The 14,069-nt window shown below is 42.2% G+C and overlaps 1 long non-coding RNA gene across 1 annotated transcript; it reads left to right on the top strand.

Moving 5' to 3' along the window:
• The first annotated feature begins 5,155 nt into the window (after window positions 1–5,155).
• Window positions 5,156–13,637, top strand: LOC129060964 (uncharacterized). Its single transcript, XR_008527874.2, has 3 exons — window positions 5,156–5,361; window positions 12,153–12,230; window positions 13,161–13,637. It is a non-coding gene; the product is annotated as an uncharacterized LOC129060964 (long non-coding RNA).
• The last annotated feature ends 432 nt before the right edge of the window (window positions 13,638–14,069 follow it).

Genomic DNA, 14,069 nt, shown 5'->3' on the forward strand with positions numbered 1-14,069 from the left:
CAAGATACAGGTCACAATGACCCTCCTGATAAAACAGGATGGAGTAAAGAAGCTGGCCCAAAACCCACCAAATCCAGGATGATGAGGAAAATGACCTCTGGTTGTTCTCACTGCTCATTATATGCTAATTATAATGCATTAGCATGCTAAAAGACACCCCCACCATCCCCATGACAGTTTGCAAATGCCATGGCAACATCAGGAAGTTATGCTATATGATCTAGAAAGGGGAGGAGCCTTCAGTTACAGGAATTCCCCTCCCCTTTCCTGGGAAACTCATGAATAATCCACCCCTTCTTCTTTTTTTGGAGATGGAGTCTCACTTTGTCACCCAGGCTGGAGGGCAGTGGTGCGATCTCGGCTCACTGCAACCTTCGTCTCCTGGGTTCAAGCGATTCTTCTGCCTCAGCCTCCCAAAGTGCTGGGATTACAGGTGTGAGCCACCACGCCTGGCCTCCACCCCCTCCTTTAACATATAATCAAGAAATAACTATAAGTATAATCAGTCAAGCAGCCCATACCACTGCTCTGCCTATGAAGTAGCAATTCTTTATTCCTTTACTTTCCTAAAAGACTTGCTTTCACTTTACTCCATGGACTTGCTCTGAATTCTTTCTTACTTGAGGTCCAAAAACTTTCTCTTGGAGTCTGAATTGGGACCGCTTTCTGGTAACAATGAGACATGACAACTAAATGAAACATGGTATACTGGATAGGTTGCTGAAATAGAAAAGGAATATTAGTGGGAAAAAATAGTAAAATTCAAATAAAGTCTGGAGTTTAGTTAATAGTTAGATACCAATGTTGGCTTCTTAGTTTTGATGGTTATGTAAGACTACGATGGGGGAAAATGGGTGCGGGATATACAGGAATGCTCTGGACTATTTTTGCAACTTTTCTATAAACCTAATCCCAAATTAAGAAGTATTATTTTTAAAGAAAATACAGCTTTATAGAATAATCCAGTGCCATTGCATGTCCACAGCTGGAAAACAAAAAAGGTAGAATCAAAACAAATATGTCGGCCGGGCGCAGTGGCTCACACCTGTAATCCCAGCACTTTGGGAGGCTGAGGCAGATGGATCACTTGAGGTCAGAAGTTCGAGACCAGCCTGGCCAACATGGTGAATCCTCATTTCTACTAAAAATACAAAAATTAGCCAGGCCAGAGGTGGCAGACGCCTGTAATCCCAGCTACTCAGGAGGCTGAGGCACGAGAATCGCTTGAAGCCGAGAAGCAGAGATTGCAGGGAGCCGAGACTGCACCACTGCACTCCAGCCTGGGCAACGAGAGAGACTCCGTCTCAAAACAACAGCAACAACAACAACAACAACAAAAAAAAAAACAGAAAAAAACAAATATGACCATTTAAGCACCACTAATTCATATTGTTCTAGAGCTTTTTACCTTTGCAACAAGATAACGAAAACAAATAGGTAATCAAACCACGACTATTATTTCTGTTTAAAAAGGTACACTAGTAATTGTTATGACTTGTGTTTTTCTATGTAAAAATAACATCAATATAGCTATCAAAAAAGAGAAAAAATCATTTACATAGGTAGTGTGATTGTATAAAACAACAGAAATAGCTAAAATTCTCATGATTACTAATAATTAGTAACATGACTAGTCATAAAATAATATACAACAAAACAGTGGTTTACCTACTTTAAAGCAATAACTAGTGAGAAAATATAACAGGAAATAATACCATTCTAAAATGTAATAAAAGTCCAGGCACAGTGGCTCATGCCTGTAATCCCAGCACTTTGGGAGTCCGATGTGGGTAGATCACCTGAGGCCAGGAGTTCAAGACTAGCCTGACCAACATGGTGAAACCCTGTCTCTACTAAAAATACAAAAATTAGCTGGGTGTGGTGGCAGGCACCTGTAATCCCATATACTCAGGAAGGTAAGGCAAGAGAATCGCTTGAACCCAGGAGGCGGAGGTTGCAGTGAGCCAAGATCACACAATTGCACTCCAGCCTAGGCAACAAGAACGAAACTCTATCTCAAATAAATAAATAAATAAAATCTAATAAAAGATAACATCCCAAGGAATAAACTTTTTTAATATGAAGGCCCTATATGAAAATAACTGTAGGCCAGGTGCAGTGGTCATGTCTGTAATCCCAGCACTTTGGGAGGCTAAGGCAGGCGGATCACCTGAGGTCAGGAGTTCGAGACCAGCCTGGCCAACATGGTGAAACCCTGTCTCTACTAAAAATACAAAAAAAAAAAATAGCCAGGTGTGGTGGCACGCACCTGTAATCCCAGCTACTCGGGAGGCTGAGGCAGGAGAATCGCTTGAACCCGGGAGGCGGAAGTTGCAGTGAGCCGAAATCGCGCCATTGCACTCTAGCCTGGGCAACAAGAGTGAAACTCTGTCTCAGGAAAAAAAGAAAAAGAAAATAACTGTAAAACTTTACTGATGTACATAAAAGATATTCAGATAAATCAAGGAATGTGATTTGTTCTTAGATGCACAGACTCAAAAATAATAAAGACAGCAATCCTTTCTCAAATTATCTCATAAATTTAAGGCAATTCCAATTTTTAAAATAAGAAAAAGTAATATAAAGTTCATCAGGAAGAAATGAGCAATTATTTGTGCTAACAAACAACTAAAAGTGTTAACATTAACAGTGTTAACTGCAGAGAAGAAAGAGAGAGAGCCTATACCTTTTATTTTACACCCTAATCACTGCATATAATATTGGCCATGACATGCATTGCTTTTATTTTTCTATTATGAAATATTTTTGTGTTGGGTTTTAGAACAAAAACAACTTAAAATATACAATAATAGTTAAGAAAAATTAAACAATAATGGCATCTCGTCAGTTATTAAAATATATAACGAAGTTAAGATAATCAAAAGTTATAGTAATTAGCTCATTAAAGTGATATGCTGTAAATAGACTAGAGAGTACAAGAAAAAAATCTAAAATCTATGTAAGTATTTGGTATAAGATAAAAGTGGTATCTGAGACCCCTGGGGACATCATAGATGCCTAGTAATATTGGGGTAGCTGAATAAGCCTGAGAGGGAAAAAAAATTTAAGAGTTCTTGCTCACAATGTATTCCACATTTTTAAGTAGATTAAAAATTACTGGAAGAAAATATAAGAATATATTTATATAATTTTAAGATAAGGGAGCTTAACACCAAAAGGAAAAAGCACAAAAAAGACCAATAGAGCTGGGTGCAGTGGCTCACGCCTATAATCCTTGGGAGATCAAGGTGGGAGGATCACTTGAGCCTAAGAGTTTGAAACTAGCCTGGGAAACACAGTGAGACCCCATCTCTACAAAAATAAAAATAAAACATTAGCAGGGCATGTGGTGGGTGCCTGTAGTCCTAGCTACTGTGGAGGCTGAGGTGGGAGGACCACTTGAGCCCCGGAGGTTGAGGCTGCAGGGAGCTATGATTGCATCACTACATGCCAACCTGGGTAACAGAGCAAGACCTTGTTTCAAAGGAAAAAAAGACCAATAGATTTGACTATGTTTACACTTCTGTTTTTCAAAAAAGAAGAAGAAATAAAATTGAAAGATAAATAAATGCAGATAATATTTGCAACATGTATAACATAAAGAGTATTTATAAATCAACAGCAAAATAATATTCCAATACAAAAATAAGCAAAGGAAATAAGCTGGTGAATCACAAAATCATGTTTATTAAAGGGTCAATAAACATGATTAAATTTTTAACTTCTTTAGCAATCAATAAAATGAAAATTATAACTACAATAGAATAGCATTTTATGTCTATCCTATTGTAGAAAGAAAAATCAAGATAATATCCAATGATAACAGGAATGCAAAGAACAGGGCATTCTCATACATCTCAGGAGGGGCAGTTTGACAATTTGTCTGAAAAGCCTTCGAAAGTATGTTTAATCACTGACTAGCAATCCAATTCCTAGGAATTTATATTCAGAAAAAAGTTAAGAATGTACATAAATATGTATGTACAAAATGTTTATTGTAGTTTGACTCATAATAGTAAAATATTGAGTAAAATGTCCAGAAACAGAGATCAGTTTTTAAAATTATGGGACAATTTTACTTTTTAATTTATATGGAAATACAAAAGGCCTAGAATAGTCAGTCTTAAAGAAGAGCAGCTGTATCACCTGCGTTTAGAATGCTTTCTGTTTTTAAAGAGAATGTTAAAGTAAATATAACAGAATATTAAGATTTAGTAAATCCAAGTGGTAGGAACACAGGTATCATATTATTTGCTGCATTTTTGTGTTTTTGAAAGACTTCATAATTTTTTAATATCTAAGGAAACTAGACTTGCTCTCAGTATAACAGCTTGAAAGATCCAGCAATGGGACCAGCTGCAGTGGCTCAGGTCTGTAATCTCAGCACTTTGGGAAGCCAAGGAAGGAGGATCACTTTGAGGCCAGGAGTTCAAGACCAGCCTGGGCAACATAGCAAGATTATGTCTCTAAATTAAAAATACATTAAAAATAAATTTAAAAAAAGAATGACCCAACACTGGAACCGGACACATCCTAGAGAGATGAACATCCAGCCTTTTTCTTTTTTTTTTTTTTTGAGATGGAGTTTCACCCTTGTTGCCCAGGCTGGAGTGCAATGGCGCAATCTCAGCTCACTGCAAACTCTGCTTCCTGGGTTCAAGCAATTCTCCTGCCTCAGCCTCTCGAGTAGCTGGGATTACAGGTGCCCACCACCATACCGGCTAATTTTTTTGCAATTTTAGAAGAGACAGGATTTTGCCAGGTTGGCCAGGCTAGTCTTGAACTCCTGACCTCAGGTGATCCACCCGCCTCAGCCTCCCCAAGTGCTGGGACTGCAAGCAGAAGCCACCACGCCCGGCCACATCCAGCTATTTGATGATCCTTGGTCAAGTGTCAGGCTGCTGTGGATGGACCGATGGGCCTGGTGACCTCCAAAGTCCCTTTCAACACTTAAAGTCCTGATATCTGTGACTATGGAACTGGAATTCCTGGAATTGGACAAAGGTATAAGGAAACTTAGTAACTGCTGAGGGAAAATGGTGAACCTGTGTTCTTTGTCTCATAAATACGTAGAGAGACCCAAGCTCATCTAGAAGGATAAGTAAGGTTTACGCAGAGAGAGTTAAGGGAGAAAGTAGCTCCAGAAAAAATTGAGCAACACCACCTTGGACCCTGAAAATCCAAAGCAGACCTGGGAATAAAGTAAGCAACAACATAACAAAGAGGAAATGGGTGCGTCTGGGTCACAAAGCACTCCATTGTGAAACACTTGACTTAAATATTGGCAGCAACCAAAGTGCTACAGACCAACTGGCCTTGCTTCATTGAAAAGTTTTCCATGGGCAGTCCCATACACTGCTGGTGAGAATTTAAATTTGTACAATTATTTTGGAAGGCAATTTAGTAACATATACATTTTAAAAATACTTTTCAATTGTACATAGCCTTTGACCCAGTAATTTCACTTATAGGATTTTTTTCCTAAAGAAATTTGTCAAAAATATCCTCAAAAATGTATTTATCAAGGCTATTGATTGCAGATAACATAAATATTTACAAAAATCAGAGAAAACAAATATCCATTAATATAGTACTAATCAGGTTGTATACAAATAAAGGAATATGAAGCAGCAGTTTTTTTAAGAGATACGGTCTTGCTCCATTGCCCAGGCTGAGGTGCAGTGACACAATCATAGTTCACTGCAGCCTTGACCTCCTGGGGTCAAGGGATCCTCCTGCTTCAGCCTCCCCAGCAGCTGAGACTATAGTTATGTGCCACCACACTCAGCTAATTTTTTGCAGAGATGGAATCTCCCTATGTTGCCCAGGCTGATGTCCAACTCCTAGCCTCAAGCAATCCTCCCACCTGTGCCTCCCAAAGTGCTAGGATTACCGCACCCAGCCAGAAGCAGCCAATTTAAAAAATGACATTCTTACTTGTAGATTATTGCACGATCATTGTTCTAGTCCTTTAAAGTGCTTTTACACAACGCGTATTTATTCAGTTTAGTCAATTAATTAAAAGTTATAGAATCTCCTGTGTCAAATCTCTTAGCAGATAGAAAATTAATAATTCTTTGACCTATATTTGTCATACTTTTTGTTATAAAAGTAATAAATGCATTGTAAATCTGTTTTTAAAAAAGTCAAGTACACCACATTTAGCTATCCATAACTGGAGGTGACATTTTAGCATGAACACCCTCAAATCTTTTCCTGTGCACATCACATATTTATGTTTTAATAACTTCAAGATTACACACTTAAAATGATCACAGTAAGAATAAAGAAATAAAAAATGACATGCTTGAAGAATATTTGAGAATGTGAATAAAATACTCAGTGATTCTGTTACATGAATAAGGCAGGTTATAAAATAGTATCTGATTTCATTTTGTGACCAGTGGGAAAAAGAGTCTCTACTCACCCTGAAACCTTTCACAAGTAGCAAAACTTCTCTAAATCTTCTCTTCTATAAACAGTGGTCTACTCTTATGTCTTGAAAGGATTAAATGGATAATATTTAGGTGAGGGCTCTCATAAACTTCAAATGATAGTACAAATTAAAGGTGGTAAGAGATGGTGGAGAAAGAAAAAAACATTTTAAAGAAATATTGTTATTATTATTTTGAGAGAGTTGGAGTCTCACTCTGTTGCCCAGGCTGGAGTGCAGTGGTGCCATCTGGGCTCACTGCAACCTCCGCCTCCCGGGTTCAAACCATTCTTGTGTCTCAGCCTCCTGAATAGCTGAGACTACAGGCATGTACCACCATGCCCAGCTAATTTTTGTATTTTTAGTAGAGACAGGGTTTCACCATGTTGGCCAGGCTGATCTTGAACTCCTACCCTCAAGTGATCCATGCACCTCTCCCTCCCAAAGTGCTGGGATTACAGGCGTGAGCCACTGCGCCCAGCTTTGCCCTCCTATTTTGGTACCATCAGATGCAGAGTGTCCGGGACCAAAGAGGGGCTCTGCTGGCACCCAGCTCCAAAACATGCCTGTAGTCTAGCTTACTCAGGAGGCTGAGGCAGTTGAATAGCCTGAACCCGAGAGGCGGAGGTTGCAGTGAGCCGAGATCATGCCACTGTGCTCCAGCCTGGGTGACAAAAGTGAAACTCCATCTCAAAAAAAAAAAAAAAAAAAAAAGAATTAGAAGGCACATGGGCTCTGTCTGCCCTGGAGGAGTTTCCTTGGGAACCTAAACATTTTGAAAGATATTTACACAGCTCCAAACTAATAGATGCCAAATCCCAGCTTGGTCCCCAAGGCTGGCCCCTTCCACCCAGGAGGCTCAGCTGTCCCCTCCTGTGTCCCATGGCCCCATCGAGGCCTCTCCTCAGTTCCTCTAATCCATCATGCACCTCCTTCTTCCAGGCCTTGACACTCGCTGTTCCGTTGGCCAAGAACAATCTCCCCCCATTTCTCTCCCTAGATAATTCCTACCCATCTCCCAAAACTCTGTTCAAATGTCACTTCTGCAAGGCTGCCTCTCAGGCTGGGTTCTGTTCCACGGACACGCTCTGTCTGGTAGCATCCCATACTTCACCTTTATAGCTCTCGATTACGACTGAAATTCCCAAGTTTTATATTAATAACTTGTTGTTTTGTATCTTCCCTCCCGGCTTCTGGCCGTCTTGTTCTCTGCTGTCTCCCCTGTGCCGAGCACAGAGCCTTGCTGCTATCTATAGACTGAATGTGTCCCCCCAGAATTCATCATCCCCAATGTGAGGATATTTGGAGCTGGGTGCTTTAGGAGGTGATCAGGTCATGAGGCAGAGCCTTCGTGAATAGGATGAGCATCCATAGAGACCACAGAGAGCTCCCTCACCTCTCCAAGTGAGGACACAGGGAAAAGATGCCATCTGGGAACCAGAGCCCTTGCCAGACACTGATCTGCCAGCAGCTTGATCTGGGACTTCCCAGCCCCAGAACTGTGAGAAATAACTTTCTGTTTATAAGTCACCAGTTTAAAGTATTTTGTTACAGCAGCCCAAATTGACACTTACACATAGTAAGGACTCATAGTAAACATATGCCGAACAAATTATACAGTCTACTACAAGCTAGATAGCCACAGAACCTTCAAAGTGTCCTTGGTATACACCAGAATTACCTGAAGAAATTGAAAACATACCCTTGCCCAAGCCCCACCCCAAGAAAAATTATTTTTAATTGGTCTGGTGAGAGCCTAGACACAGGTACCATCTGAACGTCCCCAGATGATTCTAACAGGCAGCTATAGGTGAGAATCGCCACTGAGCATCCAAGCCCAGTCTCTGAGCAGGTACGCATCCCAGGGTGGTCAAGTGGACTCAGCGCAGAAAGCCTTGGTCTTTGGACACACTTCTCCTTCCTGCCCCACCCACCCTGTGTGGAGTGCAAATACTCAGTGACAAAGTTGACACAGCCCAGACCTCAGGGCCAGGCTGAGGAGGGGTTTGTTTTTCTAGTACCAGCACTTGACAGATTAAAATCTGAAGTTGAACACTGTTTACATCCTTCTCACTGTTTTCCTGGCGTTTTGGTTTGCTGAAAGGGCGCTGTCCCTTTTCAGAGGTCTTGGGAGGCTGTATTAACACTTGTTATACTAAACAGAAGCATTCCAGGGTGCAGGAGAAAGCTCACAGGGCTGGCTGCTGCCTTTCATTTAGTGAAACTGTTTCTAAATAATGTCATTAGATTCATTAGATCCCATTTATGTGTAGCATATGGACTTTCCCAATATATAAACCACCTCCAAACTGAACTGTCTCTCAGCAAAAGCCATTTCCTGTTAAGATGTTGTTTCTACCTCACTCCATCACAGCCTGCAGCCTGGCCACTGCAGGAGAGTGAATAGGATGATGTAAGAGCTCAGAAGGCTGTGCAAGGTCATCCAGGCCCTCAGACTTGGTGTGGGCCTCAGACCAGCTGCCTCAGCATCATCTGGGAGATAGACGGTTAGAAATGCAGAGTCTAAGGTCCCGTCCCGGACCAAATCGGAATCTGCATTTTCACACTGATCCACCTGTACATTTAAAGTTGAGCACTAGTCTCAAACTCAGTGTGCACTGGAATCACCTGTATAGTTTTTAAACACTATTAATTCCTAAATCCCACCCCTGAGAGATTCTGGTTTAACTGATATGAGGCATGGCCTGAACAATAAGAATTTCAATTTTTTTTTTTTTTTCTGAGAAAGGGTCTCACTTTCTCGCCCAGGCTGGGGTACAGTGGCGCAATCTCAGCTCACTGCAACCTCCGCCTCCCAGGTTCAAATGATTCTCCTGCCTCAGCCTCCCAAGTAGCTGGGATTACAGGCACCTGCCACCACACCTGGCTAATTTTTGTATTTTTAGTAGAAACGGGGTTTCACCATGTTGACCAGGCTGGTCTCAAATTCCTGACCTCAAATGACCCACCCATCTCAGCCTCCCAAAGTGCTGGGATTATAGGCGTGAGCCACCACACCTGGCCAGATTTTCAAATTTTTATGTGAAGCAAAATGTAAGAACCACCTCTTTTTTACTGAACAAACTAAGGCCCAGGGAGGTCAGTGACCCCTCCAAGGTCTCACAGTCAAGATCTGAATTTGATATAAGGGCACAGCAACAAGAGATCGCGGGTCCAGGTATAGACATAAATGTTACACTGTGCGATATTTTGTTTAGACCCTGTAGGGGGTTGAATAGTGTCTCCAAAAAAGGTATGTCTAAGTCCTAACCTGCTGGTACCTGTTACTATGACCTTATTTGGGAATAGGATTATTGCCAATGTAATTAAAGATATCAGGAAGAAATCATCCTGGGTTTAAGGTGAGCCCCACATCCAATGACTGGTATCCTTATGGGAAGAGGAGAGAACACAGAGAAGAAGGCAATGTGAAGATGGAAGCCAAAATTGGAGTGATGTGTCTCTAAGCCACGAATGCCACAGACTCCTGCAACCACCAGAACCCAGGAGAAAAGGAGAGCCCAGTTTCTCCCTCACATCCTCCAGGAGGAACCAAACCTTTGACACCTCGATTTCAGACTAAACTGGAAGGGAAGACGTTTCTATTGTCTTCAAGCCACCTAGCTTGTGGTAATTGTTAAACCAGCCCAAGGAAACCAACATAGTCCCCATTAAGCTTGCAAACTCATCTGTTACCACCCTGAACACTCCAAAACATCTGCATTCATCCCGGAACCAAACAGTTCTTTCCAATGTGGCAGCCCAGAGAATCCCCCCTGCTCAAGAACATGCAAGGCTAACGAAGCTTGAGCTTCATGGCCCATCACTTGCATATGCTGGGAGCCCTGGCAATTTTGTTTTCATAATTTCAGATTCTTTTTCTTACAGTGCCTACCACCTCCCCTCAAATTCTTTTATTTTTATTTTTTATTTTATTTTATTTTTAGAGGGGGGGTCTCACTCTGTGGCCCAGGCTACAGTACAGTGGAGTGATCATAGCTCACTGCACCCCCAACCTAAATTTTATTTACAAGCTTCAAAAAACATGAAACATGAATCCACCCCTGCCTTTATGGTAAAATGTAAGTTGTTAGCTGGATAGCCAGAGGACTTTGCCCCCAGCCTCACCCTGTCTCTCCAGACCCCCCTCCCACACGCTGCCTGCGCAAGCCCTCCCCTCTGCTCAGATGACCCCTTGGGGCTCCCTGCCCATGCTGCCCACTTTCCCCCTTCCACACTGCAGCTCAGGGCAGTCCTGTGCTTCTCTACTTATGGATTTTTCTTCCCATAATACCTAGTTCAAGCCCGGTTCTGCTTGGATGGTATTTCTTGTCCTCCCTAGCCAGTGGAAGTCAGCTTCCTCCTGCAGAACTCTCTAGTTTGCATTGCTTTTACCTTTTTACAAACTCCTCTCCCCACCATCACTGCCCATCACTTTCTCTGACCTTCCAGGCATTTAGAAAAAGAAAGGGGCCAGAGAAACATACCTCCTAGGCACAGCCCACTCCCCTCCCTCCTTTTCTTCTTTCTGCCTCTCCCAAATCTGTATGACTCCACAGTCTCATCCCAAATGCAATCCTAAGGCCCCCCCATAAGTCAGGCCAGTCATGTTCCAATTTTCTCTTTCTTCTCTTGGAGAAGTTTATATCCTGGGCTGCATGGAAATCTCAGTATCTATCTGAATATCTCAGAGCTATCTAAAATCTTCCTAGAGGGTGTGGTCTGGCCATCCCATATGGGAGCTTACATAGTCTAAATCTACCCTGCATGTAGATCCAGATTCCTCTGTCTGGTTTGGAGACATAGAGCTGGCTGTGGTGGGGCCTCATCTCTCACCACTACCCCTGCAAGTTTGATAAACTTCAAAAACCACAAAACATGAATTCACCCCTGCTTTAGGGTAAAATGTAAGTTCTTAGCTGGACAGTCAGAAAACCCGGCCCCCAGCCTTGCCCTGTCTCTTTAGATCCACCTCCGACCTGCTCAGCTGACCTTCTCAGAGCTCCCTGCACAGGCTAAACACTTTGATCATATAATGAACACACCATCTCTAAGTGACTTCAAAGAGAAAGATGGCTTAGACAGCATCCCAAAAGACATTTGCTTAAAGTCTCAGTTCTTGTAGGAACCTAAGCATTTCCTGTTGTGCACATCACTTCATTTGGATAGTAAAGGAAAAGATGACCGTGCAAAGCTAGAATACTTGGGGACTTTTGGGATGACCCAGGCAGAGTTTCATTTGTGGTCACCTATGAGTTAGACTATAAAAGTCCAGATGGGGTTACACCTGGATAAACTCATCATAAGCCAAAAATCTAATAAGTTAAAGATGCATTTGATATACCTAACCTCCCAAACACCATAGCTTACCCTTGCCTGCCTTAAAAGTGCTTAGAACACTTATATTAGCCTACAGCTGGGCAATGTCATCTAATAAAAAGCCTATTTTATAATAAAGTGTTGAACATCTCATGTAATTTATTTACTACTATACATTACATTGAAATTGCAATGGTTTAACACCATCTTAAAGTTGAAAAATCATTGAGTAGGAGACTGTATAGAAAAGAGGATGGAGATAGATAGCGAGCTTAAATTTTGCATTCCTTGTGGTTCTATAGTATTTCCTTAATGATTTAGATCAGAATGTCTTCTTTAGTCCATATTCATCAAGATAGATGACAGTTTGCTTTTTTATCCCATGTCAACATCCTTACAGATATCCACATGGGATTCTTGCTGATGGTACCCTTCTCTGTTTGGAGTGATCCTGAAATGTTACAGTTTGCTTCAGTGTGTAAGTATAAATGCCCCAGGAAGAATAAGCTTAAGGTATCATCATTCCTTCATTTGTGTCCCCACAGTGTGCTAGTATAAGGACACAGCCACCTCACAGGCAATTAAGGGACCTGATGTTATGCCCAAGAGTGTTGAGTTTGTGTAGCCTGGCCTGAAATAACCGGTTTTCTAGAATCGGGCCTCCTGCTGAACTTAAAGGAAATCCCATCATTTCTCAATACCTTAATTTCCCTTTTCACAAAATTGAAATTAGAACTGCCTGCCTCACTGGAGGACTCTCCGAGGACTCACTAGTTGACATCTGTAAATATTTTGAGGCTGAAAATGATTATGAAAATCAGATGTGCAACTATCCACATGTGCCTGACGTATGTACTGAAACTAGAAAGGGTCTTCCACAAATCAGGGTGTGGGTGTGAAAGGGACTTAATACAAGTCGGCCTTGGTGGTTCTGTGAACATCTTGAGAGGTTCTCTTTGGAACTCACCCTTCCAAGGGAATGACTAGGGAGAGAGATGCTGTGGGCAACACATTAACACTCAGAGAAAGACGATGAATGTGGGGAAGGAGCCCCAAATTACAGGGTCAGAAGACCTGGATGCATATTCTAACTCTACCACATTTTTGGCCGGCAGCCTTTTGTAGGGTAAACGCACCTGACAACAATAATTAAGCATATCTCTAGAATGACCCTGTATGGCAGATGCACCTGAACGTGTGTTCTGAGCTAAGGAATCCAGCGTGGCCAACCTAGAGATTTGTTCCTTGCCTATAAGGAATGTGTAAGCCCCCCGCCTGGTCCGCGGGACACAGGCCAAATAGAGAATTGAGGGCCTGAGTTTGGGGTTAAGTGAAGGTTTCCAGGTGGTCATTAAGAAGAGGTTGTTAAGTGAAAGTGATATATAAACTGCATGCTGTTTACCAGCAGTTGGGGTTCTCCTGTCCAGCCCACCACCACTGGAGTCTCTCCCTATCTGTAAGCCCCTAATAAAACCTCATGTCTCGGCCGGGTGCAAGTGGCTCACGCCTGCAGTCCCATCACTTTGGGAGGCCGAGGTGGGCGGATCACCTGAGGTCGGAGTTCGAGACCAGCCTGACCAACATGGAGAAACCGTGTCTCTACTAAAAATACAAAATTAGCCGGGCATGGTGGTGATGCCTGTAATCCCAGCTACTCGGGATGCTGAAGCAGGAGAATCATTTGAACCTGGGAGGCGGAGGTTGCAGTGAGCCGAGATCATGCCATTTCACTCCAGCCTGGGCAACAAGAGTGAAACTCTGTCTCAAAAGAATAAAAACAAAAGCAAAACCTCATGTCTCATTTGCTATTTCTGGGTCTCTTCTTCGGCCTCTTGAACCTGGAGACTTCTCTCTTGAGGTTAATAGGAGTTCGGCAGGACACCTTTAAACTAGTATTTGGTAGAGTAACCCATTTTCCCTGTACTGAATTCAGAGCCATTTCATTTTATCACTCGAGCCAGAGTCTTGGCTAGGCATTAACTAAAACTGCATAGTTTCATTAAATATATTTCAGAAAATGTGGTTAAAATTAACTAGTTCAAGGCCAGGCGCAGTGGTTCACACCTGTAATCCCAGCACTTTGGGACGCCTGAGGTCAGGAGTTGGAGATCAGCCTGGCCAACATGGTGAAATGCCATCTCTAATGAAAATACAAAAATTAGCCGGGAGTGGTGGCATGCACCTGTAATCCCAGTTACTCGGGAGTCTGAGGCAGGAGAATCACTTGAACCCAGGAGGCAGAGGTTGCAGTGAGCCAAGATTGTGCTACTGCACTCTAGCCTGGGTGACAGAACAAGACTCTCAAAAGAAAGAGGGA

The sequence above is a fragment of the Pongo abelii genome, chromosome 7 (genome assembly GCF_028885655.2).
Source record: "Pongo abelii isolate AG06213 chromosome 7, NHGRI_mPonAbe1-v2.0_pri, whole genome shotgun sequence".
Taxonomy (NCBI): domain Eukaryota; kingdom Metazoa; phylum Chordata; class Mammalia; order Primates; family Hominidae; genus Pongo; species Pongo abelii.